Genomic DNA, 26,680 nt, shown 5'->3' on the forward strand with positions numbered 1-26,680 from the left:
TTAGGCGGACCTGGAGCGCTCGCTCCTGTAAAGCAAGCGGTAGAGCCACCCACACTGAGTGAGAACTGCAGTCTGCAGGGGGGGGCGTAGGCTCCATGCTGGCCACTGTCCCCCACAGTAGTTCCGCTCTCAGCCCTTGATGCCCTGTGCCCCCAGCCATGGAGCCCCGGGGACCAGTGATGTCGCTGAGTCTGGCACTGGGCCTCGTCCCGCTGGCGGCGGCACTGCTCGTCACCGACACACTGGCATCTTCAGCAACCACACCCCAGTCCCCCACCCCCAATCTTGCTGAGATATCTCGCCGGCACTGACTCTGGCTTTGTTGTTCTGAATAGTCTGCTTGGGGCTTGATGTGGAACCCATTCCTGAGCCACCACATAGCCCTTCAATGCAGTTTTTCAGCATGTGTGTTCTGCAAATAAGTAAGCACGTTTAACGTGTGTTTGCGCACCGGTACATCTACTTACTTGGTTGGCAGTGTAGTCGGCACGGCACCTCGGTCCAGGGGTCCTCCTCACCTGTCCTGACTCCTGCGTCGTGGTCGTCGCACTGCACTGCAGCATTCATACCATTGAGTTGACGATGGATCGGTCAAGGGGGCACTTGTGGTGCTTGGTGGCGTGCTAATGCACATTGCACAGGTGCCAGCGCTGCCACCACGCCCATTCACCCATCGTGACCCTGACCCGGCCCCAAGTCCCAACCTTCACTGCGCCACCTGGTCTGCTGCTGCAGCCAGCCTTACTGCAGACAGTAACTAACAACTGGACCGGTGCTATCACCAGGCAAGGCAGTAGTATGGGGGTGTTAAAAAAAGCATTTTGCAGCTCTAACATTTCCAACATATAGGCAAGCGCCTAACCTTGCCTAGTGATAGCACCGGCCCTGCCAGGGCCTCTAATAGTAGTCCCTGACAAATGAGGTGTATGCTCGTTTCTTGGAAGGTAAGACGTTATTAAGCGAAAGTGGGGTGTACTTTTTTTACTGACTCCTTCATTTTTTGAATAAGGGGTGTTTCAAATGAATGTTGAAAAACAGGAAAGTGGGAGTTTTTAAAACATGGAGACAACCATGGCTACAACATTTAGACGCGAGTGCTTCCATCAGTCCCAAACATCACCTGGCTGCAGGGTGAGCCTGAGTAACTTCTTTTTAACATTGCACACTACTTTACCAGAATTTCTGGTAAACTACAATGTTAAAAGCAGTTAACACTCTTACCCCCAAGTCTGAAACTACACTTGATTGCATTATACTTCAGTGAGGATTGCATTATACTTCAGCAGAACATCTGATGTGTCCACTGAAAGGTTTAAGATTAAGCTACATCCCTAACTCTATCTGGTTACCCAGAGGTAACATCTTAGCAAATGTTACTTGTGGCTGGCCAATCTACAGCAGCACTATTGTAAGTTTGAATTGTTGATGTTTTACTGAACTATGGCACCACACACGTCTTGCTTGGTAGTTTTTAATCGGGAACCGTCTTTACTTCTCGTTTCCCTTGAATTGGGAACTTTTTTTTGGTGGCGGTTGTACTCCACCTTGCAGCTGTACCTTCTGTTTAGCAAGCATTTCATTCTCCCATCCTAGTTGTGTTGCTCTGCCTTTTGAGGGAGGGCTAATACAACCTGGACAATTATAGAGTGGTGGAGTAGGGCCAGTGATGTCTTAATGGAATGCAACTCGATGGCTTAAATCTCCTTTTTACTTGACTTTAGAATATGCAGTGCATGCTAGCCAATGTTTCCACTGTTCTGCGCTGCGCCTGCCCGCACCCCCCGCACGCCACTGCACCAGGTGGGCGACTACATGCAAATTTGCGGTCATATACCTGCCAGTGATGTCACTTCCTGTATTTGGCCCCCACCCCTCCGGGAAATTCATAAGTCGGCTCCCCTGCCATGAGCAGCAACAAACTCCTAACGCAGTCTGCCACTACTCTGCACTACGTGGCGACCTGGGGCGAATGTACACTTACTCGCAAAGTTTACACACGCGCAATCCACAGACGGATCTAAACATGTTCTTGAGCAGCCCCATATTGCAAGATTGCTAGAATAACCTGCAAGGGCGGCCCTCAAACAAGCATAGGCCCTGCTACTATCCAACCAAGGAATCCGGGTTCATCCCTAGGCAGGTTATTTGTCTGGAAGTTGCTGCTCACACAAATGCACCTGTGACAATCAACAATATTGTACAGTGTTTCCTCAGCCTGCCCGTGGATGATATTAGCCTGGAATAGAAGCAGCCAAGAATCTGCTTCTTGTAGATATTTGTTCATATTGTAGAACTCTGCTCCCTTCAATGTCTTCTGCCTCCAAAGCGAGTCCATGCTCACGCAATCGGGGCTCGAGGGGCAACTCCCCAGGTGTGCCCCTCAGGAGCCTCTTGCCCCATGTGTACCCGAAACCTAATGCCATGGGTGGCTGCCCGGGATCCAACATTTTTAGTTGGCTTTGACCTCATTATGAGTGTGGCGGAAAGGCAACAACGGCGTCGGTAGTGCTACCGGCACCGTTGTTACCTCTCCACCACACTACGGGCATCATTACAAGTATGGCGGTAGGGGGTTAATGGCACCGGTAAGGATGCCGGTGCCGTTAACCCCTACCGCCACATTCCGAGGTCCATTAGCGGGTCCAACCAGGAACGGCTGGTCTGACCAGCCGTCCTTAGCGGGAGTCGCTAAGGGACCATGGAGCTAATGACGGACCTGCTATTTGCGGGCCCGTTATTAGCTCCTTCCCCATTCCCATTGAGCCCTATGGGGGCTCAAATGGGAATGGGGAATGGTATTCAGAATGGGGACCTACCGTGTCCTCCAAGGTCGGAATGACCCGGTAAGTCCCCATTCTGTCTACCCGGACACGGGTTTGGAGGCAGCCATGGTGCTAATAGCACCATGGCTGCTTCCAAACTCGTAATGACCCCCTATGTGTTCTGCTCGCGGGTGCCGGACTGCACGCCTGGTCTGACCAGGCGTGCCTACCGGCACCGACGAGTAGAACTCATGATTTCACCAGCACCGTTATTAACGATGCCGGGGCACCCATGCTCCTGACCCACATTCTGCCCTATGGGGCAGAATGGGGATCGGGAGGCCGGCCATAACGGCACCCGCGAAGGGGCAATTACTGGGTCTGCCAAACTCGGCATGACCCGGTTATTGCCCATTCGCGGGTGTCGAAAAAAACCCAACTCTGGTGGCAGCTGTGCCCTTAATAAGGGCACGGCTACCGCCAGAGTTATAGTGATGGCCGTTGTCTTCACCTTCCAAATGTGCGATGCCATGTCATCTTCCCATTAAGATTGACTGGGTGAAAGAACGAATGCTAGTTGCCCAGCACTGAATATCTTTCTCAAAATCACGTGCTTTCGTATAGTCCATATCACCAGGCTGGAAATCCAGCCCGACCTTCTCATAGCACGTGACAGTGTTTGGCTTTAGTAGCCCATCCACTCATTTGGCCGTTTTCTAAGCGTGACCAATGAGTGAAGAGCCATTAAGGTATGAGCACAGCAGGCTTTGCATTGCTTGGGTGCTGTGGGAGACAGAGGCGGGCTTTCTGCTTCTTCAACATTTGCCTGTATCTTCCAGCGTGCACATACAAGGTTCCCACAGGACCAGGTGAGGATTCTGGCTGCAGTGCAGATACAAGTTAATTCAAATCTTCCCCTTATGGAAGGGGGTGATATTCGAGTGAAAGGTAAATACAGCCTGATTCATGGAATTATTTGCGCCCAAAACGGGGATTTGTGGGCCATTAATTCTGCCCGCAAATCCCCATTTGTCAAACAGGGATTTGCGGGCAGAGTGGCGCACAAATCCCCGTTTTCGGCGCAAATAATTCCATGAATCAGGCAGAGAGGGTTTTACCTTGATTGTCATTACAGGTTTTGTTGCTGGCGTTCCTTAGTCTGGCTCGGCGCACAATCAGTAAATGGATGTGCTCACAAACGGAAAGGTTTGTGGTTTGAGCCTGCAGTGGGGTGGCAGCGATCTGGCAAAGGAGAGTTATTAAGAGCTAACGTCACCTTGAACTGTTGAACCTCAGAGTGACACACCTCCCTTTCCTAAAAGCTGGACGCGGTTTTTAAATAAATAAAAACTCCCAGGACAGGGGAGAACAGAGGGCCTAGTTGCGGGAAGTCTGATCACCCTCACACGGAGGCTCTCGCTGCCGGTCCTCTGCGGTGTTATGCTTGGTGTGCAACACAGAGCCGCGGTGTCAGGCTGCTTCTGACCTTCCAGTCTTTGGCCTCTTGCTCTTTCCAGGCCAGCTTCTGACTCCACCTTTTCTAAATATACTTCCGAAGAATCTAGCGAGGGGGGTGCGGGGAGCCCCAGGGTTCCACTGGCACTCTTTGCAGGCACATGGGAAAGTTGGTCAGGTCAGAGGAAGTGCTAGCAGAACTGCACTGCTACTGTGTTTGCAGAGTGCATGCAAAAAAGAGCGCTCTAGCCGGCCCATACCCTTCGCGCGTGTCATCCATGCCTTGATTTTTGGGACGTGTAGTCATGCATTTATAAGTGACATGCAAAAACTCCAAGGGCCTCGTCAGAAGCTTGGCGGTAGCCCGGCGGTAAATCCACGGACATACCGCCAACGCAAATAGCGGTACCGCAAGTCGGTCCAGCGCTATTAGCGCCGGATCCCGAGTTGTGGTAACACTGCCGCTCCCCCTTTTGTTAAGAGTCCATAGGACTCTTTGGGGCTGTATCAGCGCTATTACTGCCGGCGTTAATAGCGCTGTGGTAATAGCGCTGGGCAGAAAGTGCCACGATTTAGCTCCAGCTCGAAGCTGGGGGTAAATCTGCTACTTTCCACCCAAACTCGGGATTGGGTGTGGCGGTAATGCGGCAGTAATAGCATTACCACCTTAACCCCTGATGAGGCTCCAAGAAGGCGCAGGAAAAGGGACTCAATGGGCCTCTCCTGAATGCACTTGCGAATTCCAGTGAAGCCAATTGGTGAGAGCAATGTAACTTGTCTTGCATAATAAGGAAGCCCCCCTCCCGCCCATGCCACCCCCCAAGAATGTCTAGACCTCCACTGTCTTAGACCGTATACCGTTACTTTGCCAAAGTGAATTGCTTCGTTGTAATTTACTTCAACATTACTTTGTGCGGAAATCATTTTGTGTATGTTTTTTATGGGTTAGTAGGCATGGAGATACGGTGGGTAGGGTGGCAGTGATGGAGAAGGGACAACGGGGGGGCACCCCAATTAAAAAAACGTGTAAAAAAAAATGTGAAGTAATGTCGAAGTAAATTACGAGGGGCATTTCTTCGGCAAAACAACTTAGAATCCCGACAAAGCAATGGGGATATCCCAAGTAAGGGAATGTATATTTTCATTTTTAATTTAAAAAAAAAATCTATATTTCCTACTGTTATGTTATGTTATTTGGAATTTATATAGCACTCTATATATCATTGGTATGACCTCAAAGCGCCGGTAGCTTGAACGCTCTCAGGGACCGTAGTCCAGGTCAGTTGAGAGAGTGTCATAGGGTGCTTGGGTGCACCAGTTATGTGGGCAGCTGATGGAATTGCCTGATGGTAGCTGCATCCTAGCATTAGGTGTGGTGGACTTGATATCAGTTGGATGCGTGCAGTCTGGACGTTGGACTCCAAGACTGGGTTCTGGCTGTCTTAGGCCTGTGTAGGACGCTTATGTGTGCTGCTAGACTGGCTTGTCATGGGATGTAGCTGCGTTTCATTAGTGTGATGAGGTGTTCATGGGGTAATGTTCGTATGTGAGCAGCTAGGCCCGAAATTGATTGAGGGGTGTAGCTGCACTCTAATTGTGTGTTGGTGTAGAGTGGAGAGTAAGCATAGTGATATGGGAGGTGAGTGTTTGGGTGGAGTTATGATCTAAGGAGTTCGATTTTCCGGATTTCGAGGGTGCGTTTGATTAATAGTGACTTAATAAGCGCAATTAGTGGCGTCATTGCTCGGGATCTCATTGAGCCTTTGTCATCGGGTTGCAAGGACTCGGTCGCCTCAGATGTTTGTGGTGGGCATTACGGAAAGTGCCACGTTGTTAGTACTTTGCGGATGTTCATATAGTCTTGGGTGTGTGGAATATGTGGGGGGACCGAGTTCCACATTGATGAGGCCGGGATTGAGAAGGCGGATCCTCCGATCCTGACAGAGTTAGAGTTCGGAATCACTAGAAGGAGGGCAGTGCTTGATATTAGGGTGCAGGATGGGAGGAAGGGTTTTATCTTTTCTTGTAGGTACATTGTGCCGGTCTTGTGCACTGCTCGTTGGGTGATGCATAGGGTCTTTAAGGTGGCCCCAATGATGAAACTTAGTGTTGAAATATGGCTATCTTTTCAGGTGTGCAAACTAGTAGCTGTCAGTAATTCACTCCAAATGTCTTTACACTTTTTTGGGGTCAGGCTTAACCTTACCATCACAAATACATATGAACCACCAGCTCTTACATGTCCCCCCCCCCTCACACCGACTCTCCCTGCACCCCACCGAATCTGCAGCTGTTTACCAGCTTGGATCAACAGTCTTGTGTAGATGCTTTAGCATTGTGCAACACTGTAAATAAAAGCAAGCATTGGCAATGCCAAGAGTTTTGCCTTTGGGATGGGCATTTATCATGCACTGCTATAATGGTACTAACTGGCTACTAGTGGTATCAGCTGCAAAAAGGGGATAGTACCTGGGCATATAATAGCAGTGCCTGGAGAAAAAAATTCTAAAAGCTATAGAAAAACAAAAGCAGGTGACTTTGCCAATGCTGGTGTTTCACTGGACCTGTGCAATTACAGAGATAGTGCTTATAACTCCAGTGGCTGAAGGCATATTTGGTTATGGGCTTTTGATCACACTAGTTGTCTATTTACAGCTCCAAGTAAGCCATTAGCTGTCTGGAGACTGCTTTGAAATAACACTAGCAGGAACTTACAGCAAAACGTTTGATGATTTTGCTTGATAAAGCTAGCTCAAAGAGATCTCACAAGTGGTTTTCTTTTTTTCTGTCTTATTTGTGTGCATTTTGTGCACTTTTCCTCGATATGTTTTTGACCAATTTAAAAAAATATACATTTTATGTTTGTGTGGGCACAGGGGATGGAGGAGTTAGATTTTGGGGGGTGGGCTAAGGGGGATTTGGGGGCTTATCTGCACCCTTTAAAAAGTGTAAAAGAAATTGTTGGATACATATCAACGAAAAGCGCATGAACAAAGTTCACACGAATAAAGGACAACGAGGAATAACGCAGAACCCTCAGGAGGGTGTGTTTTGGCCGAGGAGGAGCTGGAAGCGGGTGGGCACGGCCATAGGGATTGTCATGATGATGGACATTCAGAGTGGGCGGGTAAAACACCAGACAACACCCACAAGCTTTGTGTCACTTTCCAAATCCCATCTCTCGCCAGCAGTTTGCCAACGCAATCATTTCAGCTTATAGCTGGTGCTTTAGCGCCATCTAAGAGCCAAAACTAAAAAATGACTTCACAATGTAGGGTCAATTCCTTTTCGGGTCAAACTCTTTAACATAGAACTCGTCATCCCAGAGTTTGGAACATCATTAGCACATTGTACAGTATGCTGTAAAATAAATGACAGAAAGGTAGACAGCAGGACACAGTGACCTCTGGGCCCTCCTAAACAGGGGCTGCAAAGAACACGCCAGGGTTCGCAAAGGGGTCTTCAGGAGCAGAATACCCACACCCTCAGTCATACACTTGCTATAGGACACTCTGATGGGCCCCTCAATCGTAGGCATGAGTTTTGTATTGTCGGGGTGTCCATTGCGCTCCTACCCCACCCTGTTCTTACGACACTGTGTTTACCACAGTTGTGCCACATATGTGGGTATTTCGAATGCCCCTTTTGAATGTTTTTATGCCTCCCCTTTCCACTTCCCTGTTATTATTGCCTGGGCACTGCCGGTTGGTACCCAAAAGCGCACATACTCAAAATCTTGACTCTGCTTTGCTTTTGCAGGTGATGGTGCATGACCTGGTTGAAGGTGGCATGGCGGGGCATTTAATCGTCTTAAGTGCTAAGGGCATCTATGTTCGTCCTGAATTCCCATAAGAAATCATTGTAGGCTCCGCCCACTTCCGCCGTCAAACTCAGCCGTAGGTTTCTGCCTTACCTTGGTTGTGCAGATGACAGGGCTCAAGTCGAGGGTACATGCGGGTGGACGCAGTCCCCCCACTTTCTTCAGAAGTCCCGCCCACTTTCTTCAGAGGGCACCTTGATATGCTAATTGCTGGTGACACCACATTTAATTGGTATGGTAATGAGTCCCTACCCTTTTTTTTAGGACTTGACCGCTGGCAGTAGGTGGTATACAGGGCTGGCCTTAGTGGCTGCAGCGCCCTGGGCGAATTGGCACTCCTATTACTGCCCGCGTGCCCCTTGTCAACTGTGGGGGCGAGGGGGCAGGATGCGCCACATTATTTTTAATACCTTCTCGCTCCCACGCCTGGCAGGGAGTTAATCACGGCAATATGATGCTCATGCATGAGTTCTGTAGTTTCCAATGAAAACCGTCTCGCTCTTGCGTCGGAGCGAGGAGGTAATCATGTGAATAGGGTGCGCAGCCCTATTGTTATTAAATGCGCTCCGCCACCGTGGGTGCATTTAATAATAAAAGGGCGCCTGCTGCGCCGTCTCCCACTACGCCAGCGTAGGAGGTCACTTAAAAGACTCCCCCGAGCTGGCGTGGCACGGGGCTAATGGCGCCCCGGAAGGTATGGCGCCCCGGGCGGTCTCCCGGCCCGCCCTGCCCTAAGGCCGGCCCTGATGGTATATGGTCATTCAACGTACGATTGCCTGGTGGCACGGAGCCAGGGGTGGGTGTGGGAGGATTTGCAGATTCTGAGGAAGATTTGTGTGCCATCTGAAGAATGTCAAACAATGACGTTGGCACAGAATAGACTGAGGTACGTTTTAAAGAGGAGTGGGCGCACATGGTTCAAAGTAGAGTGCTGCCAGATACCGCCAGGGAAAGGCCGACCCCCATTGAAGTGCTTGGATGCAAACTCTGAGGATTGGGTGGTGGGTCCCCCCGACCCTGGAACTGACCAGTTGTTCAGAAACGCAGCGTCGTGACGTCACCGCGTGCTTTCGGCCCATTCTTGCTTTGCTCTGTACCAGGGAACTCTTTTGACTTCTGCTAGACCCAGAAGGCTGGGCCTATGCATTTGTTTCTGCCAGCCAGCTTGACCCAGAACCAAGGGATGGCGGACAGTAACGCGGGAAACGCTTGCTAGTGTACGAATACCAGCAGTTAAACCCTAGTGAATGCTTTCCCCACTTGCAGGCAGTTGTTACCAAATGGCCTGGTGGCACAACGAAATCATGGAGGTGGGTACGTGTAAGGTTGGGGGTTCGAGTACAACCAGCCATGGCTGAATTCAGAGTGTAGTGTATGGATTATTTATTTTATAATTGTTGGCGACCCTCCCTTAAATTAAAAATGGCCTTGGGGAGTGTGGGGCAGAGGGCCCAATTCCGGGACTCCCAGCAAAACCGGGATGTCTGGTCACCCTAACATTTGCTGAAATTCCCACCTCTGCCCTACAGCCGCACTCATGCAGCCATTGGCTTTGAAAAGTCCACCTTAAAAATCTTGCACCCTCTTTTATGGGATTAAAGCTCATAATTCCCTGTGCTAATTCCCAGCTGCGATGCCTTCCTCTCTCCAAACCACTTGCTGTTACTGCTCTGATTACTTACCGGTAACCTTCATTACTCCTAGTCCTACTCTTCCTCGTCACAGTACTTACTTCATGAGGCACCCGCCTCCGACACAGGACCTTCTTCTATTTCTTTAAATCCCTATAACTCCTCCCCCACATCCATGTCACTCAGTTTCATATTACCAAGCCGGAGCATGGGACCTTCCCCGCAGGGAGGGTGAGGAGGGTCGTCAGTACTGTGACGAGGAAGAGTAGGACTAGGAGTAATGAAGATTACCGGTAAGTAATCAGAGCATTACCTCCACGTCCACTCTTCCTCGTCCCAGTACTTACTTCATGAGGTATACCAAAGCATCAACGGGGAAAAGGTCCCAATGAGACAGAGCCAAAAACAGTGCAGCAAAACACACCCACAATAACTCTTAAATCACATCCCCACAGACAAAAACTCCAACCACGAAGGAACCAACCCCCGAGTGGGAGAAACTCAACCCATAGTGGTTGATGAAAATGCCTAGACCAGCCAAGGCGGCAGCCATACAAATCTCTTGCAGAGAAAAACCCTCCTTACATCGGGCCAGGAAGCCGCGAAACCCCTGGTAGACCGCCCCTGATTGTGCGCAGGCACAGGCAGGCCAGAAGCCACACAGGCCCTAGAGATCACAACCCGGAACCACCGGAAAATGGAAACCACAGATGCGTTATTCCCAGCCCCAGCCAGACCACAAGCAATCAGAAGACTATCAGATTGGTGGAAAAGGCAAACCAAGCCAAATACTCCAACGCGTCCCGCCGGACATCAATGTTAAGCCGAGCCACCTCCTCAGGCGTTCTTGGATCATGAAAGAAGTCAGGGAGAACCAGACCCTGAGAGGTGTGAAACCCGAGAGACAACTGAAGGGAGAAACTTCGGACCACACCCCGGCACCACCGAGTCTGGCAGCACCCTCAGGAAAGGAGCGTGACATAAGAGAGCCCCAATCTCCCCAAGCCTACGGGCAGAAGTGAGGGCAATAAGAAAAGCAGATTTCAGTGTAAGATGTTTGATATCAATCTCGGAAATGGGCTCAAAAGGAGGCCCATGAAGGAACCGTAATACAAGAGGGAGATCCCAAAAGGAAAGCCCTTTATCAGCACAAGGAAAGGAAGAAGAAAAACCCTGGATCAACTTCCCCACCAACACCTCCCCATCCAAGTGACCGTCAGAGTCCCCCAAAAGGAATTTCATGGAGGCCCGCTGAGAGCAAAGCCTGGAAAAACTGCCAGGCCCCTGTCAAAACCCCTCCTGGAGGAACCGAAGGATAGCAGAGGCCAGAACGCAGGGGAGGGATCCCAGACTGCCCATACCAGTCTCGGAAATGGCCCCAATGTCTGCCTAACACCTTCAGAGTGGAGGGTCTAAGAGCATCCATTTGGACTCAACTACAGGATCTGAGAACCCCTGAGATATCAACCTAGACTGAGCAATAGCCACACCGCCTATTGCATCCGGTGGAATTCTAACCGCAGATCCCCTTGAAGGGGACACGGCCACCTCGGAACCAGCCAAGGTTCCTAGGAACGAAGCTCCAACAGAGAGGGGAGCCAACTCCGGCGGCACCAGAACAGAGCTAACAACAACACAGTCACCCTGGACACTCAGATGCGCCAAACCACCCAGGGCAGAAGGGGAATAGGCGGAAAGGCATAAAGGAAAACCCCAAGGCCACTGTACAGAGAGGGCGTCCATCCCCCAATCCCCTCAACCTGAAACCGAGAGCAGAAGAGGGGAACTTCTGCTGAGGCCGGGGATGCAAACAGGTCTAGAACCAAGGACCCTAATCTGACACAGGTCACCGCAAAGACCTGGGCCAACAGGACCAGTTCTGCAGAGGAGTGAAAACCGGCGTCTGAGAAGATCCGCTTGAACATTGTCCACCCTTCTGATCCGTGAGGCCAGCAGATACACCAGATGAGATTCCTCCCAGGTGCCTATCAGCGCTGCCAGAGCATTCAAGGAACAGCCGGAACCCCTTTTGCAGTTCACATATGCCAAGGCCGTCGTATTGTCCGATCGGACCAAAAACCGCCGACCGTCCAGCAACTCCTCGAAGTACACCAGAGCTTGCACAATGGCACAACTCTTGCCAATTGGATGATCACCGGCTCTCCCCAGATCTCACAACCCTTGAGCTGAGAGGACCCCCAATGTATACCCTTTCTGCTGGTGTTGGTAGTAGGAGAGGTCACAGGAGGAAGGACCATGCACACCTCAGCCTGTAGACCTGAAACCCCCCGCCACCATAGCAGGGACACTCGCAGCGCTGGGGACACTGAAAACAAAACTACGAAAGCCGAGATGTCGGGAGCCAGTGGGAGAGAGTATAATACACCAGGAGACGTAACCGAAGACAGGCTCAAGGAACTGGAAAACATGCAAGACGCCACGTGCCCCGTAACTTCAGCAACAGGTGAGTCGAGACATACTGCCTTCTGAGAACCCAGCCCAGAACAGCCAGCAAGCGCCCCCCCTGCACAACATCCAGAGTACGCTCTCCCCAGACGTCCGGACAAGCAGTGCGGGGTCTTGAGACCCATAAGCAGGTGACACATCCTAGAAGGCATTGGGACCAGGAACACCCGCAAGTAGAAAACTTGACCCTGAACAGGGAGAGGAACGGGCAAGACGGTAACCCACAACAACCGTTCGGAGAGAACGGATCCCATGGCCAACTACTTGGACCGTGAGCTGGGTACCAAAGTCCTAACCATGCAAACCTGGACAGGAGGAGACAGGAACGGCAACTGATACCCCCTCCAGACGGATCCCATTACCCAGGAAGCCGAACCCCACCGGTCCCATACACCTCCGAGAAGATAGAGACGAGGAGCCAGGGAAAACCGCCAGTCACTGCACTTGCACCAGAGGGAAATCACAGGACGTTGAAACAGGCCTGCCCCACCATATAACAGCATGCTTGTCAGCCCACAAAAAGATTTGACCTATCAAAAGGAAGATACTGGACAGCCCAGAAGTCCAGCAGACTATGGCCCCCTCAGCCGACAGAGGAGCCACCAGGCTGGCGTCAAAAGGGCAGAGTACTGTCACAAAGCGGGGCAAAGCAATCCATCCCGGATAGCCGACATCAAAGGCAACCCCCTACCTGAGGTATGCCTATACTGGAAAACCCACTGAAGTCACATCCCCTCCACCGGCACCAGGGGCTCTGAGAACCCCTCTAAGCACAGACATGTGCCACCATTTGCCCTATCACTTCCCACAAGTCTGAGAGGAGGCGTGAAAGCCACACGTCAGCACCGGAGGACCTAGGGCCTAAAAGAAGAGACACTGGGAACCCCCTGCATGGCCGTTACTTCCATGATCATTTTCCATAATCCCATGCCGGACAAGGGAAAAGCAAATCAACTCCTTTGACTTTCCCTTGCGCAGTTTAGAGGAAGAGGACAGGACAAGGAGTCTGCGTCCATAGCTAGCACAGACCCAAACACACCACATGACTGAGAGGTGGCTTGAGCCCTGTATCCAGTAGCTGGTAGCCCCATGCTCTAAATCGTTCCAATGCATTGGTCTAGGAAGGATGAAGGACCGAGTCAGCACCACTGAGACTCGAACCCGAAGTGTAGACTATGCCAGGCCGGTACCCTTCCGGCCGCTTGCAGATGGTTCCAAAATCTGCGCCGTATTCACAGGCAGCACGCAAGGAATGCAGCCAACATCCGGTGCATACTGGGCTGTGTGTGTCTGAGGAGCTGGTGGTATGTGACATGTCTGTGACAGAACAGAGCCCCGCACTTTCAAATACTCTGTCACAGTCACCCCACGACAAGAAGCAGAGAGTCCTCACAGCAAAAAAGGAAGGCTAGCCCATACTGCCAAGTGCTTGCCATCATTTCCAATAAAGATGTGTACACAGAGCACGAGGTAACGGCCTTTCAAAGGAGTCAAGATGGCCATACCAGCAAGAGAGGGGAAAACATCAAGCACAGTCCTCCCCTCTCCTTACCTTCCCCCAGAGAATGCAGCTGACATCCGGTGCATCCTGGGCCGTGTGTCTCTGAGGAGCGGGTGGTATGTGGCATGCCTGCGACAGAACAGAGCCCCCGCACTTTCAAATACTCTGTCACAGTCACCCCACGACAAGAAGCAGAGAGGCCTCACAACAAAAGGGAAGGCTTAGCCCATACTGCCAAGTGCTTGCCATCATTTCCAATAAAGATGTGCACACAAAGCACGAGGAAAACGGCATGTTGAAGGAGTCAAGATGGCCACACCAGCAGGAGAGGGGAAAAATATCAAGCACAGTCCTCCCCTCTCCTTACCTTCCCCCAGATAATGCAGCTAACATCCGGTGCATCCTGTGCTGTGTGTGTCTGAGGAGCGGGTGGTATGTGACATGCCTGCGGACAGAACAGAGCCCCCGCACTTCCAAAGACTCTCTGCCACTGTCACCCCACGACAAGAAGCAGAGAGGCCTCACAACAAAAGGGAAGGCTAGCCCATACTGCCAAGTCGAATCAAGATGGCCAAAACAGGAGGAGAGGGGAAAAACATCAAGCCCAGTCCTCCCCTCTCCTTACCTTCCCCCGGGCCGTGCAGGACCCGGGACACAATGCTCACGCTGCGGTCCGGAGCCCAGCAAAGAACCGAGCGAGGCAATCCAGCTCAACTGTGACCCCAAGCCCCGCAGGGGGCCCAGGAGCAGTGCCGCACCTGAGGGAGCCGAGGGCCCCGCCACACAGCCCCCCCCAGGGGGCCAGCAATCGGTGCTCCCCAGTGCCCCGCACCGGGAAGAAAAAGTCCAACCTGCCGGAGGCAGGAAAAATTTAAACTGAGTGACATGGATGTGGGGGAGGAGTTATAGGGATTTAAAGAAATAGAAGAAGGTCCTGTGTCGGAGGCGGGTGCCTCATGAAGTAAGTACTGGGACGAGGAAGAGTGGACGTGGAGGTAATTACAGTCACTGCCTTTGAAATGGCAACCTCAAAGTCAGTCCACCATAAGCTCTTTTATTGGGTTAGGGTTTTACAGGTCCTGCACACGTTGTCCCTCTCACTCTGACCCGGATATGGAACACAAACGGTGTTGTTGCTTCCCCCTTTTTTCAGCGAACAGAACAGTGATTATCATGGAAGGAAGGCTGCCATGGTTATGGTGGTGGTTGTATCAAAACGGTGGTAGCCATGTTGGTGGCTATGCCGTACGCCAAGCACTCACGACAATCAGAGAAGGGCTTGACAAAATGGCTGCCAGCCACTTTCAGGTTTTAGCTCTAACTGTAAAGTGTCCGTACGGGGCCGGACAGTTCAGCGGGCCAGTTCGGAACGGGGCAGTTTGGCATGGACGATTGGCCGCACAATCCGTTTTGACGTGACCAGTTTGCGTGACCAGTTCAGCGCAGGGATATTTTGGCGCCAGCATGTTTGGGCGCACCAATGTCACTATTTTAATACAATAAAAAAATAAGGAATTAGTGCCACCTCGAATTCAGATCACCAGGATTGAGAGTCCGGAGAGACAACTGTAAGGAGAGAGAACCACAAGTCCGTAGAGATCGTATTTCTTTTTATATGCACAAGTTACGTAAGAATAAGTTAGCTAATTGCATGCTTTCCTTTACTTTTCCCCAAAAATTACTTGGGTTAATATTTATAACTTGTGCATATGAAAAAGATAAGATCTCAATGGACGTGTGGTTACCTCTTCAGTCTCGCAGTTCCGCAGGCCTGGGTTCGAGACGGCACCGTTTGTTATTTTTTATTGTAGTAAAATAGTGACATTGTCACGCCAAACATGCTGGTGCCAAAAGATCCCGTGCCGAACTGGTTGCGCCGGACGGGGCACGCCAAAACGGGCTGCGCGGCCAAACCGAACTAGCCGTGCCGAAATGGGGTGGACTGTGTCCGTATGCCCAAGCATTACACATTCTCCATATTGCGTGCACCTCAGAATCTGCCCATTTATCACTTCTGTTTAAATGTATTTGGTGTCCACCCCTCCTCAGCCCCCCCACCCCATCCCCTCTGTTCCCTCTGCTACCCAGTTTTATACCCAGGAGGTAACTGCAGCACATGACGGGAGTTTGGGAGGAGCTTTACATACAAATGATTTCCAAGAAGAGCTTAGCACTGGTTTAAGAGGGGCCCTGTCTTCACAACACCACCGCATCTGCAAAGAAAACTGGGGGTGGCGAGGGAGGCAGGAGACCAGGGCCCTAGGACTCTGCACACAGGTGGGAACTTACTAACTGAGGCCCACTTTCACCTGAGAGGATGCCCTGTTTGGTTGCGTGGGCACTGCCAGGTCCAACGACACGGAGCAGGCGAAATGGAGGAGGCACCCCCGATAACCCGGGCGGTGTCCTTCTCGGTTTCCAGCCCCCTCTCTCCCTTGTAAGGGGGAGGGGGGTCACTGGGTCAGGGCGGCAAAGTGGAAAGCCAGCGAAAGGTAACGTGCGGCAAAATCAGGAGTTGCCCGCGAAAGGGAAGCGCGGCAAAAAGCAAGGAAAGCCTGCGAAGGGCAACAAAGGAAGGGGGCGTGGTTCCTCCTTCATAAGGAGCGGAGCGCCCAACAGTGGCACACCAACAACTGCAGCCGAGGGACACCCGTGCTCTGTGCACAGGACTGCAGGGGAAGGTTTTCGTTTTGGCTGAGAGTCGCGACGCTGCTACACGACCTACGGAAGGAAGGCGCGGGGCGGGAGCCCAGGTCCGAGCGGAGAGTCAGGACCCAGCTGAGGAGCAGTCTGTGAGCCGCGTCGCTGTCTGGTCCGACTGGAGAAGGAAGGTGGGGCAGGAGCTTCTACCCGAGCGCTAAGAAGAGCCAGCCAAGGAGCAGCTGATAGCCGCGTTGCCACCCACTCGGACTGGAGAAGGAAGGCGGGATGGAAGCCCTGGTTCGGAGAGCACAGCGGAGCAGCAAGAGGAAGCAGCCGAGAGCATCCGATAGCCGCGTCGCCGCCTACACGGACCGAAGGAGGAAGGCGGGGCTGGAGCTCAGGTCCGTGGAGCACAGGGAGGCGGTGCGCAGCCCTGGTTCAGAGAGCGCAGCGGAGCAGCAAGAGGAAACAGCCGAGAGCATCCGATAGCCGCGTCGCCGCCTACACGGACCGAAGGAGGAAGGCGGGGCTGGAGCTCGGGTCCGTGGAGCTCAGGGGAGCGGTGCGCAAGACCCAGCCGAAGAGCAGCTGAGAGCCGCGTCTCCGTCTACACGGTCTGTAGAAACGGACTCTGGGTTGGAGCCCAGGTCCGGGGTGCGGTACACAGCAGAGCGGTGAGCCGTACAGCGGGAAGAGAGCTTGGCCAGCAGTGAACGACGCGACAGCGTGGACGGTGCAGGCAAACGCTAACAGGGATCGGACTCAGTTTGAAAGCGTTCGCCCGCTACACAAACAGCGGGGAGCATGGACATGGAGGCTTTCATAGCTATGGCCAAAATGGTCACGGCTAAACATGGCACCAACTGGATGGAGGCGTTGACCAGTCAAGCAGGAGGAAGCCACGCGGGTGCTGGGGAGAGAGTTGATTCCCCTCTTATGTTTCAAGAGGACGAGGAGAACCTCGTGGAAGAACAGGAGGAGATATTGGTGGAAGAAGAGGAACCTACGAGGAAACGGAAAAGAGTGATGACAGAGAAGGCCAAAGCTAGCAGAGATCAGGCCACGAGCGGCAAGAAAGGGAAAGCAGGCAACAACCAGGGTAAAAGACGTGCACAACAGGTTGAGGCCGTACCGGCACCTGCACCTACCCCTGTGCCCAGGAACCAACGGGCAGCCAACACGCTTGAGGCCAGACTGGCGGCGGTGAAGGAGATGGGATCACCTTCCATGGAGGTGGTGAGAGGTATAGTGTTGCAATGCATGCAAGCCTTGGGGAATGGGGGTAAGGGGCCACTCTTGAGTGGAAATGTGAATGCTTTTAATCAGTTGGGGCACGGGGTTAATGTAGTACAGAGGGAAATACCGCCGAGTCCATCGGGTGGAGCCATGGGTCAATCAAGTGGAGGCTCTTTGTTGGCCGGGGGATCTAGCACAGGGGTGCAATGGCCAAGTGGATGGCTTAACGCGCCGGCAGGGAGCGGGGGCCAGCCGGTAGTATGTCAAGGGGCTGTCGGGGCTAATTACAGTAACGACGCTGGGAACCCTGCTGCTTTACGGGTCTCCTTATGTCAGCAGGCTGCGGCAGGGGATTCTGGAAGCCCGGTAGGGGGGCCGGGTCTAGTAGGAGGTGGTCCATTGGGTGATGCATCAACTTGGATGGCTAGTATGGGGATACCTCAGGTCACCGGCAATGGACAAGGAGGAATAGGGGGTAGTATGACTGCATATGGTAGGACCATGCCTGGTTTCGCTCCGGCAAGGGTGTCAGTGAATTCCTTGTCCTGGCACATACCCGCCTCAGTGAAAGAAAGGGTGTGGAAAAAGGAATTTGTGGAGATTTTTGAATTTATAGATATGGAGCCAATGGGGAACGGTTTAAAAGAGTTATCAGAAAAGGAGAAGGAGAAGAAAGAGAAGGAGACCCCTAAAACTAAGGCGACCATACACAATTGGATTAAAGCCTTTCTAATTTATACCTCTGTAATGATTGAGAAACACCCACAGGATGCCTCTGCAATGTTAGCGTACTGCCACTACATCCAGGATATTTATTTGAAAAGGGGGGGGGGGGAGGCTGACTTAAATATGACAGGGCATTTCGTTTAAAGATGCAAGTATGGCCAGCACTAGCCTGGGATGAGATGGATGTAGGGGGAGTGGTGGATAAGCTGGTACTGACAAAGGAGGGGGGCGAACAGGCCACTGGGGAAAAGACCCAAGTTCTATGGAGGGGCAGAGGTGGTTTCACGCGGAGGGGAAGGGAGTCCTTTCGCGGGCACTACTCCTGGTATAACAGAACCAGCTACCAAGAGGAGCAGGCAGAATGCTGGAGGGTCAACTCTGAAGAAGGTTGCCCGTTTGGCAAATCTTGCAGATTCAAACACCCAAGGGGAGGGAACTATAGGGAACACAACTCCTCTGTCAGCGAAAGCAAGCACAGGCCCAGTCCTAAAGAAAAGAGTAAGGGCAAAAAAGAATGAAGTACATGTCTTGTTGCCAAAATTTGCGCCACTACAAATTTGTAAGGCATCTATTAAAAGTGGGCTGCCAACCCCAGTTAACATCCAGGCTATGACTCCATGGTTAAACGTGTATCACAACTTTGAGCATGCTAAACTGCTGTGGGAGGGGTTTAGGTGGGGTTTTAAGATCCCATGTGCGGAGAGGAAAAAGGGCGCAGAGGTGCGCAATTTGCGGTCGGCTTTGCAAATGCCGGGAGTAGTGAGCCAGAAGGTAGCTAAAGAGATGGACCTGGGCAGGGTAGCTGGTCCTTTCGCACAACCCCCATTTCCGAATTTAGTCATATCTCCGCTGGGGCTGGTCCCCAAAAAAGAGCTGGGCCAATACCGCTTGATTCATCATTTATCCTTTCCTGAGGGGGAGTCAGTGAATGATGGGATCAAAGAGGACAAATGCAGGGTTCAGTATGCCTCCTTTGATGATGCGGTTGACATGGTAAGGGCGGCAGGTAAAAGCGCCCTCTTGGGGAAAGCGGACATTGAGTCAGCGTTCAGGCTGCTGCCCATTCATCAAGAAAGTCAGCACCTGTTGGGTTTCAAGGTCCAAGGAAAATATTATTTTGACAAATGCTTACCGATGGGGTGTGCCATTTCCTCTTCCTATTTTGAAGCCTTTAGCTCGTTTTTGGAATTTGTGGTCAGAGAAGAATGTCACAAAGGGGCACTGTTAGATTATTTGGATGATTTTTTATTCATTGGGAGAGATGGAACAGATGAATGTCACGAAATCATGCAGGTCTTTCAGGAACTGATGGGGATGATGGGGGTACCATTGGCCAAAGACAAGACAGTGGGCCCTGTGACGTGCTTAACCTTCCTGGGGATTGAGATTTATTCAGTGCAAGGGCTTAGCAGGCTTCCGCAGGACAAGGTAAACAAGATGATGACAGCTATCGCAAGTTTGAGGTCCAAGAAGAAGGCAACCTTGAGGGAACTCCAGGTCATGGCAGGCAATCTGAATTTTGCAGGCAAGGTCATCCCAGTGGGGAAGACGTTTGCTAGGGGCATTGAGTTGAAAATGATTGGATTGAAACATGCTGGTCAACATGTCAGGTTGGGGTCAGATATTCAGGAGGACTTGGCCATGTGGGATGAGTTCTTGGATAACTTTAACGGGGTCTGCTTGTGGAGATCTGCCTACAACAGCGAAGAGAAGCGTAAATTGTTCACAGATGCAGCAGGGGGTCTGGGGTTTGGTGCAATTCTTGGTGCACAATGGTGCGGGGCGGCATGGCCGGCCGAATGGCATGACCGAGGGGTCACCAAAGACATCACCCTGTTGGAGCTCTTCCCGATTGTGGTAGCATTCAAATTATGGGGTGAGCAGCTGGGAAACAGCAAAGTCATATTGTGGTCAGTCAATCTAGCGGTGGTTGAGATAATTAATCACGGTTCAGCTAGGGGCTCCAGGGTGTTATGACTACTGAGAGAGCTCAACAGGTGCATGCTAAAGTGGAATATTGAGGTGCGCGCTAGACACATCCCAGGGGAATGTAACACAGCTGCTGATGCTCTCTCTCGTTTCCAGTGGGGAAAATTTCGAGAGTGTTGCCGGGGAGCAGAGAGAGGGATGACGCCATTCGATGCAAAGTGGTGGGACATGATTTGGGGGATCTAAGTGCCCTGATTCAGACGGCGTTAGCTCCAGGCACGAACACGAAGTATCAAGCATGCTGGAAACAGTATCTAAGCTTCAAACAGGAGGGGCTGGGAAATACCATGTTGGAAAGGCCTGTAAGGGCATTTGTGGGTTGGGGATGGCAAGCAGGCAAGTCCAGGTCATGGATGTCTCATCACCTGGCGGCCATCGCCCATTTTTCCAAATTACAAGGGGAGCCCGATCCCACTAAAGAGCATTATATTTCCATGGCCATGAAAGGATGGGCCAGGCAAGTAATACCAAAAGGAGACGAGAGGCGCCCCATTGATTACGTCAAACTGCAGAGGGTGGTGGCCATCCTAAGGTTCATCTGTCACGGGGATTTCGAAGTAACATTGTTCAAAGCTGCCTTCTCGCTAGCCTTCTTTGGGGCCTTTAGGGTAAGCGAATTGATCCCAGAGAACAAGGGCGCAAAGGGTTCAAGATATTTGCAGATGCAGGATGTACAGGTCTCGGAGGGCGGACTATCCTTATGGCTGAAAAAATCAAAAACAGATCAGATGGGTAAGGGGTGTACGGTGTCACTACAACCCATTACAGGGAGCACGGTGTGCCCAGTCAGGGCCGTGGTGGCATTTCTCGGAGTGAGGCCTCCATCCGAGAAAGGAGCACCGTTTCTGATACACGAGGATGGCTCGGCTCTAAGTCGGTTTCAGTTTAAGAGGGTAATGGAGATCGCATTGGCTAAAATGGGAGAGAAAGAGGGAGTGTTTGGAACGCATTCATTCAGGATAGGGGCTGCAACATCAGCGGCGGCAATGGGGATGAGTGAGGCTACAATCAAACAGATAGGCCGACTGAAGTCAGGGTGCTTTAAGAGGTACATTAGGCCGGAAAAAATGTAAGGGTGACATGCCTTCTTCTTTCTCCCCATTTGTGTAGCACCCGGCCGGAAGAAGAAGATATCCGTATGGGTGGTAGGACACTCTTTTGTGTCCAGGGCGGGGTCCAGCTGGTCAGAGGAGCAGGAAGCACTGACAGCAGGGGAATTCGGGATTGGGTGGCACGGGGTGCCGGGCATGAAGTGGGCACAACTTCAGGGCTATCTGCGCAAGCTCTTAACCAGCAGAAGAAAACCGGATATCTTGATCATTCACTTGGGGGGGAACGATTTAACAAGTCTAGAGAGATGGGCTCTCATGAGGGAGATGATGTACTCACTGCAAGAAATTGCAGGACAGCTAGGGGAAACAGAAATTTTATGGTCAGAAATCATCTCAAGAAAGGAATGGAGGGGTGCTGATAATCACGCCGCAGTGGAAAAATCCAGGCGGAAGCTGAATTGTGCAATGGCTAAATTTTGCAAGGGCAGGGGTTTTGGCCAGTTAGGCACGGTCTCATTAACCTAAAATCTCCAGAGTATTTTTCAAATGACGGGGTGCATCTATCACCGTTGGGGACGGAGTTATTTTTCTGGAACATATGCACAAAGGTCTTAGAAATGTAAAGGAGGAGCAAAAGGGGGGAGCCACGTGGGGCGGAAACCCACACGTGGTGTGGCGGTGTTTGGACAGACAAACACAGGAGACAGACTCCGGAAGAGCCAGGAGAGTGCGGGAAGGGTCTTTGCTCTTCTCAGACCCAACGCCCCTTGGGAGCCTAAGCGGCAGGGGCGGATGGGAAGGACAATTACGGCTCAGCTTCCCCCAAGGAAACGGCACTTTCCCCGCTCAGGAGCACCTGCAGGGGCAGGACAGGCTCGGATACTACCAAAGCAGGGAGAGTTGGGCCTACTGATGGACTCTTGGGAAAGGAAAGTGGGAAGCAGGTTCTTGGGACACGGAGTAGTCGCCGCACCTGGCAGACAAAGTTTTTCCACAGTAATGTACAGTTTGGGTTTTGTATTGTGGAATAAATTCTGCGGCCTTCTTATGCCAACAAACAAACAAGTCTCGCTTTGCACTTTCTGGGGGGGAAAGGGCAAAAAGTTATGGTTATATGTTGTATGTTGGTCATAGGTGGACGGATGCCGGAGTTATGCCAGGTCCAACGACACGGAGCCAGGCGAAATGGAGGAGGCACCCCCGATAACCCGGACGGCGTCCTTCTCGGTTTCCAGCCCCCTCTCTCCCTTGTAAGGGGGAGGGGGCCGCTGGGTCAGGGCGGCAAAGTGGAAAGCCCGAGAAAGGTAACGCGAGGCAAAATCAGGAGTTGCCCGCGAAAGGGAAGCGCGGCAAAAAGCAAGGAAAGCCCGCGAAGGGCAACAAAGGAAGGGGGCATGGTTCCCCCTTCATAAGGAGCGGAGCGCCCAACAGTGGCACACCAACAACTGCAGCCGGGGGACACCCGTGCTCTGTGCACAGGACTGCAGGGGAAGGTTTTCGTTTTCCCACCCACCAACCCTATGAACAGAACACTCAGAAAACGCCTGGTCGTCATCGTCGCAGGTGGAGTAGGCGGTGTGGCGGTGTTTGGATAGACAAACACAGGAGACAGACTCCGGAAGAGCCAGGAGAATGCGGGAAGGGTCTTCGCTCTTCTCAGACCCAACGCCCCTTGGGAGCCTATGCGGCAGGGGCGGCGGGGAAGGACAATTACGGCTCAGCTTCCCCCAAGGAAACGGCACTCTCCCCGCTCAGGAGCACCTCCAGGGGCAGGACAGGCTCGGATACTACCAAAGCAGGGAGAGTTGGGCCTACTGATGGACTCTTGGGAAAGGAAAGGGGGAAGCAGGTTCTTGGGACACGGAGTAGTCGCCGCACCTGGCAGACAAAGTTTTTCCACAGTTATGTACAGTTTGGGTTTTGTATTGTGGAATAAATTCTGCGGCCTTCTAATGCCAACAAACAAACAAGTCTCGATCTGCACTTTCTGGTGGGGGAAAGGGCAAAGAGTTATGGTTATATGTTGTATGTTGGTCATAGGTGGACGGATGCCGGAGTTATCACGGGGACTAGCATTAACTCTCTGGGGCACCAAGGCTATTTACTGTGGCCATCTGAATCTTGCAAGCTACTCAGGGATGTTGGTTATTTGTTATAGTTACACCCCATAAGGGGATTATGACCTTCCTGTTAAATCTATCTCTTGATATCACACACAATAAGAACAGATGTAAAGTCAATTTTCTAACATGATTTGATGTCTCTCTTATTGTGTTCTCTATCTCTAACACTAATAGGAAGAACACTCTGTCCCTCCGTGATGTTCTCACCCTGGGTCACGCTGATGTAACACCTATCTTACAGGATATGAAGAGGAGTGAACTGACCCTATTGCTACAATGAAAGTGATATTTATTTATTTATTTATTTGCAATTTTAAAACGCTCACACAGCCCGGGGGCATCGAAGCGCTGTTACAGGAATATGTCTTAGTTGCGTATTTATAATGCGCTTAATACCCAGAGGTTTTTAAGCGTGGACACAGGGATCGCACCTGTGTTGCTTCGTGTGGTCTTGTTTCCAAGGCGAGCACGTTGCCACTTGAGCTATCCTCCCGGGACGATACACTTTTTATAAAACACAATCTGGGAACCGCAGTTCACGTGGGACTGTTCAGGAGATGGTGTAGTACCATATCATTTATTAACCCCCCCCCCCGTGAAGTGTGCTTCACCTTACCGAAAAGTCTAATAAAATTGGAGGAAGTGAGGAAACTCCCACTTTGGAGTTGTTTCTTTGTGATTAATACATGAATTACTTATTTGTCATTAGCACTTTGAAGGGTTCACAATATCGATTATTGCATCTCTTGGGTCACTGATTATGGAAAACATAATGAATGTAATTACGACCACTGTTGTGTCATATAAACACTGTTCATTGACCATTGTTATATTTTTGGCATGTAGCTCCCATAATGGTGGGATATCCGCATAGTCTCTGGTCGACCGTTGTCTCTGGACCGGCTGATTCCGAGTTCTGCAGGCAGAAATGGAAACACCGGCTCCGTCATAGACGGAACCTGTGTTTCCATTGTCCCCATCCCCATGGAGTCCTGTTGGACTCCATGGGAATGGGGATTTATGGAATTCCGCCTCCAGAATTACCGGGTCACCGGGGTTGTAATGCCCTGGTGATTCCGGCAATCTTGGAGGCGGAATGGTATTTTGGGTCCGGCGACAGCCTGCCAGTTTTTCCGGCACGGCTACTGCCGGACTCTTAATGAGGCCCAATGACTTGTTATTGGAGTCATCTTCGTCAGGACCGATTTCTTTGAACTACGACAATCAATCACCAACCTGTGGCTATGCTAATCCCTATGGACATGCCCACCCAGTTCCCTCCCCTCCCCACCCAAAACACCTCCTCACGGGAGCTTTATGAGCTCGCTTTAATCAAGCCTTACCATCAAACTTTTCACTCAAAAGTGCCTACCAGTGTTTTTTCAAAGCAGTCTTCTGAGAGTTAATGATTTAACTGGAGTTATAAACCCGCTACTGGTGCAATAAAAATGTGTTAACCAGGTTGACTTCTGCCACTCGATGTATAAGCGTCCTTCACTGAAGTCCTGTTAAAAACAAGCATTGGCAAAGCCAACAGTTTTAGCTAGTGTATAAGTAGTATGCATTTGCCAGGCACCGCTTTTAGATGCCCAGGTACTTGCACCATTTTGTACTCCTACCATCAATGGCCAGTTAATACACAAAATCCCGAACTGTTGGCAATGCTTGTTTTGGCTTTCCACCAGGCCCTTAGCTGCCGTGGGACCTGGCGGCACCTGATCAACTCTAGTTGATGGCTGCCCTGCCTCAATAAGCAAACCCTCAAACTATACATTTTATTCTCATGTTCTTTTTTGTTGAAGTTGCCTCTTCTCATGCATCAATAAACTGATTGTGTGTGCTCTTACACAGACTGGACATGCACAGCCCTTTACTGCCTGAATGTATACCCTGAAAGTGTGGAACTCTTACTCGGTTCTGTTCACCTTCATCCCTGAACTGTCTTGCAAGCAGCTGCCAGTGCCACCATTTATGCAGAGTTAGGCATTTCTCTGCAATGTGGAGTTGTAGCCACTTTTTGCTCAAACACTTCAGTAGAACTGGTGCTGAAGTCTTCTCTTAGCATTAACCCATGGATGCTTCAGGAGGATTGAAAGTAGGAAAATCTGCTGATGCATTGATGATATATCAGATTAGTACCCGGCGGGGGCGCGGCTTTGTCCTCCCAGCCAATACGGAGACTCGAAACTGGGGCACTATCATATGGTAATCCTGCTGTTCTGAGCCTTCCTAGCCTTGGAGGCTGCCATTCCCCCGCCGGGGAACAAGGTTAGTGCCCTCCCCCGCCTCCCCTGCCCCCGTTTGCCACAGATTTCACTCCCTCCCCTCCCGCCCCACATACCATCTTCTTTCTGGTCCTGAGCCAGGAACAGTATGATATATGATATGATATTTATATCGCGCCCATGCACAAGTGTATCAGGGCGCGACATGGAAAGGGAAAGGTACAAGGGAGAAACCAAAACAAAGAACTTACTAGGCCCAGTGACATTGAGAACGTGCAAGTGCAGGGGAGAGGGAAGGGGGAAAGTGCAGGGGGGAAAAGGGGGAAGTGGAAAGCGCTGAACAAGTGATCTAAACAGCAACAGGTAGTGCGGCCAGCTGGTGGCAAGTGCAATAATATGGTGCAGACAAACTGTGACAATAAGTGCTGGAAGGGGACTGTAGGGTTGCAGAAACAGACCCAAGTGCAAGGGTTGCCAGGAGGCAGTGCGAGTAGGCGGCAGGGTGGGCAAGGGTCTGGACCCGAAATCAGAGTGTAGCCAGGTGCCCAGTGCAGAAACAGACAGAGATGAGTAGGGGAGAGGAAGAGAGAAGAAAGAGGCAAAGAGGAAGGTCTTGAGGTGCTTCCGGAACTGAAGATGGTAGTGTTCACAGCGTGCCTGCTTCCGATCTGCGACATGCCGCCATGCAAAGGAAGAAGGGAGTACGTAGCCCCTTCTCCACGCTCAATGGTGGCCATCTTTTTTTTTTCTTTTTCTTTTCATTTGTGAAACGCCAATGTTTTCTGGATGTGGAAGTACATTTGTGGATATGCTGTAAGTGATTTCAATCCGGCACTTCACCTAAGTCAATGCCTAGCGTGTAATGCACAACAAAACCCTTATTTATTAATTTGTGTCTAAAAGTTCTTTTATTCTGAATGATGTACCACTTATACCACGCCCCTCTCTTGGAACCCCCCCCCCCCCCCCCCGGTCATACTGAACCAGGAATCAGGCGGGTTTGCAAAGTTAAAATATTTATTTATATATTCACAATATAATCATACTATTT

This window comes from Ambystoma mexicanum, chromosome 1p, assembly GCF_040938575.1.
Source record: "Ambystoma mexicanum isolate Mex_15411 chromosome 1p, UKY_AmexF1_1, whole genome shotgun sequence".
Lineage (NCBI taxonomy): Eukaryota > Metazoa > Chordata > Amphibia > Caudata > Ambystomatidae > Ambystoma > Ambystoma mexicanum.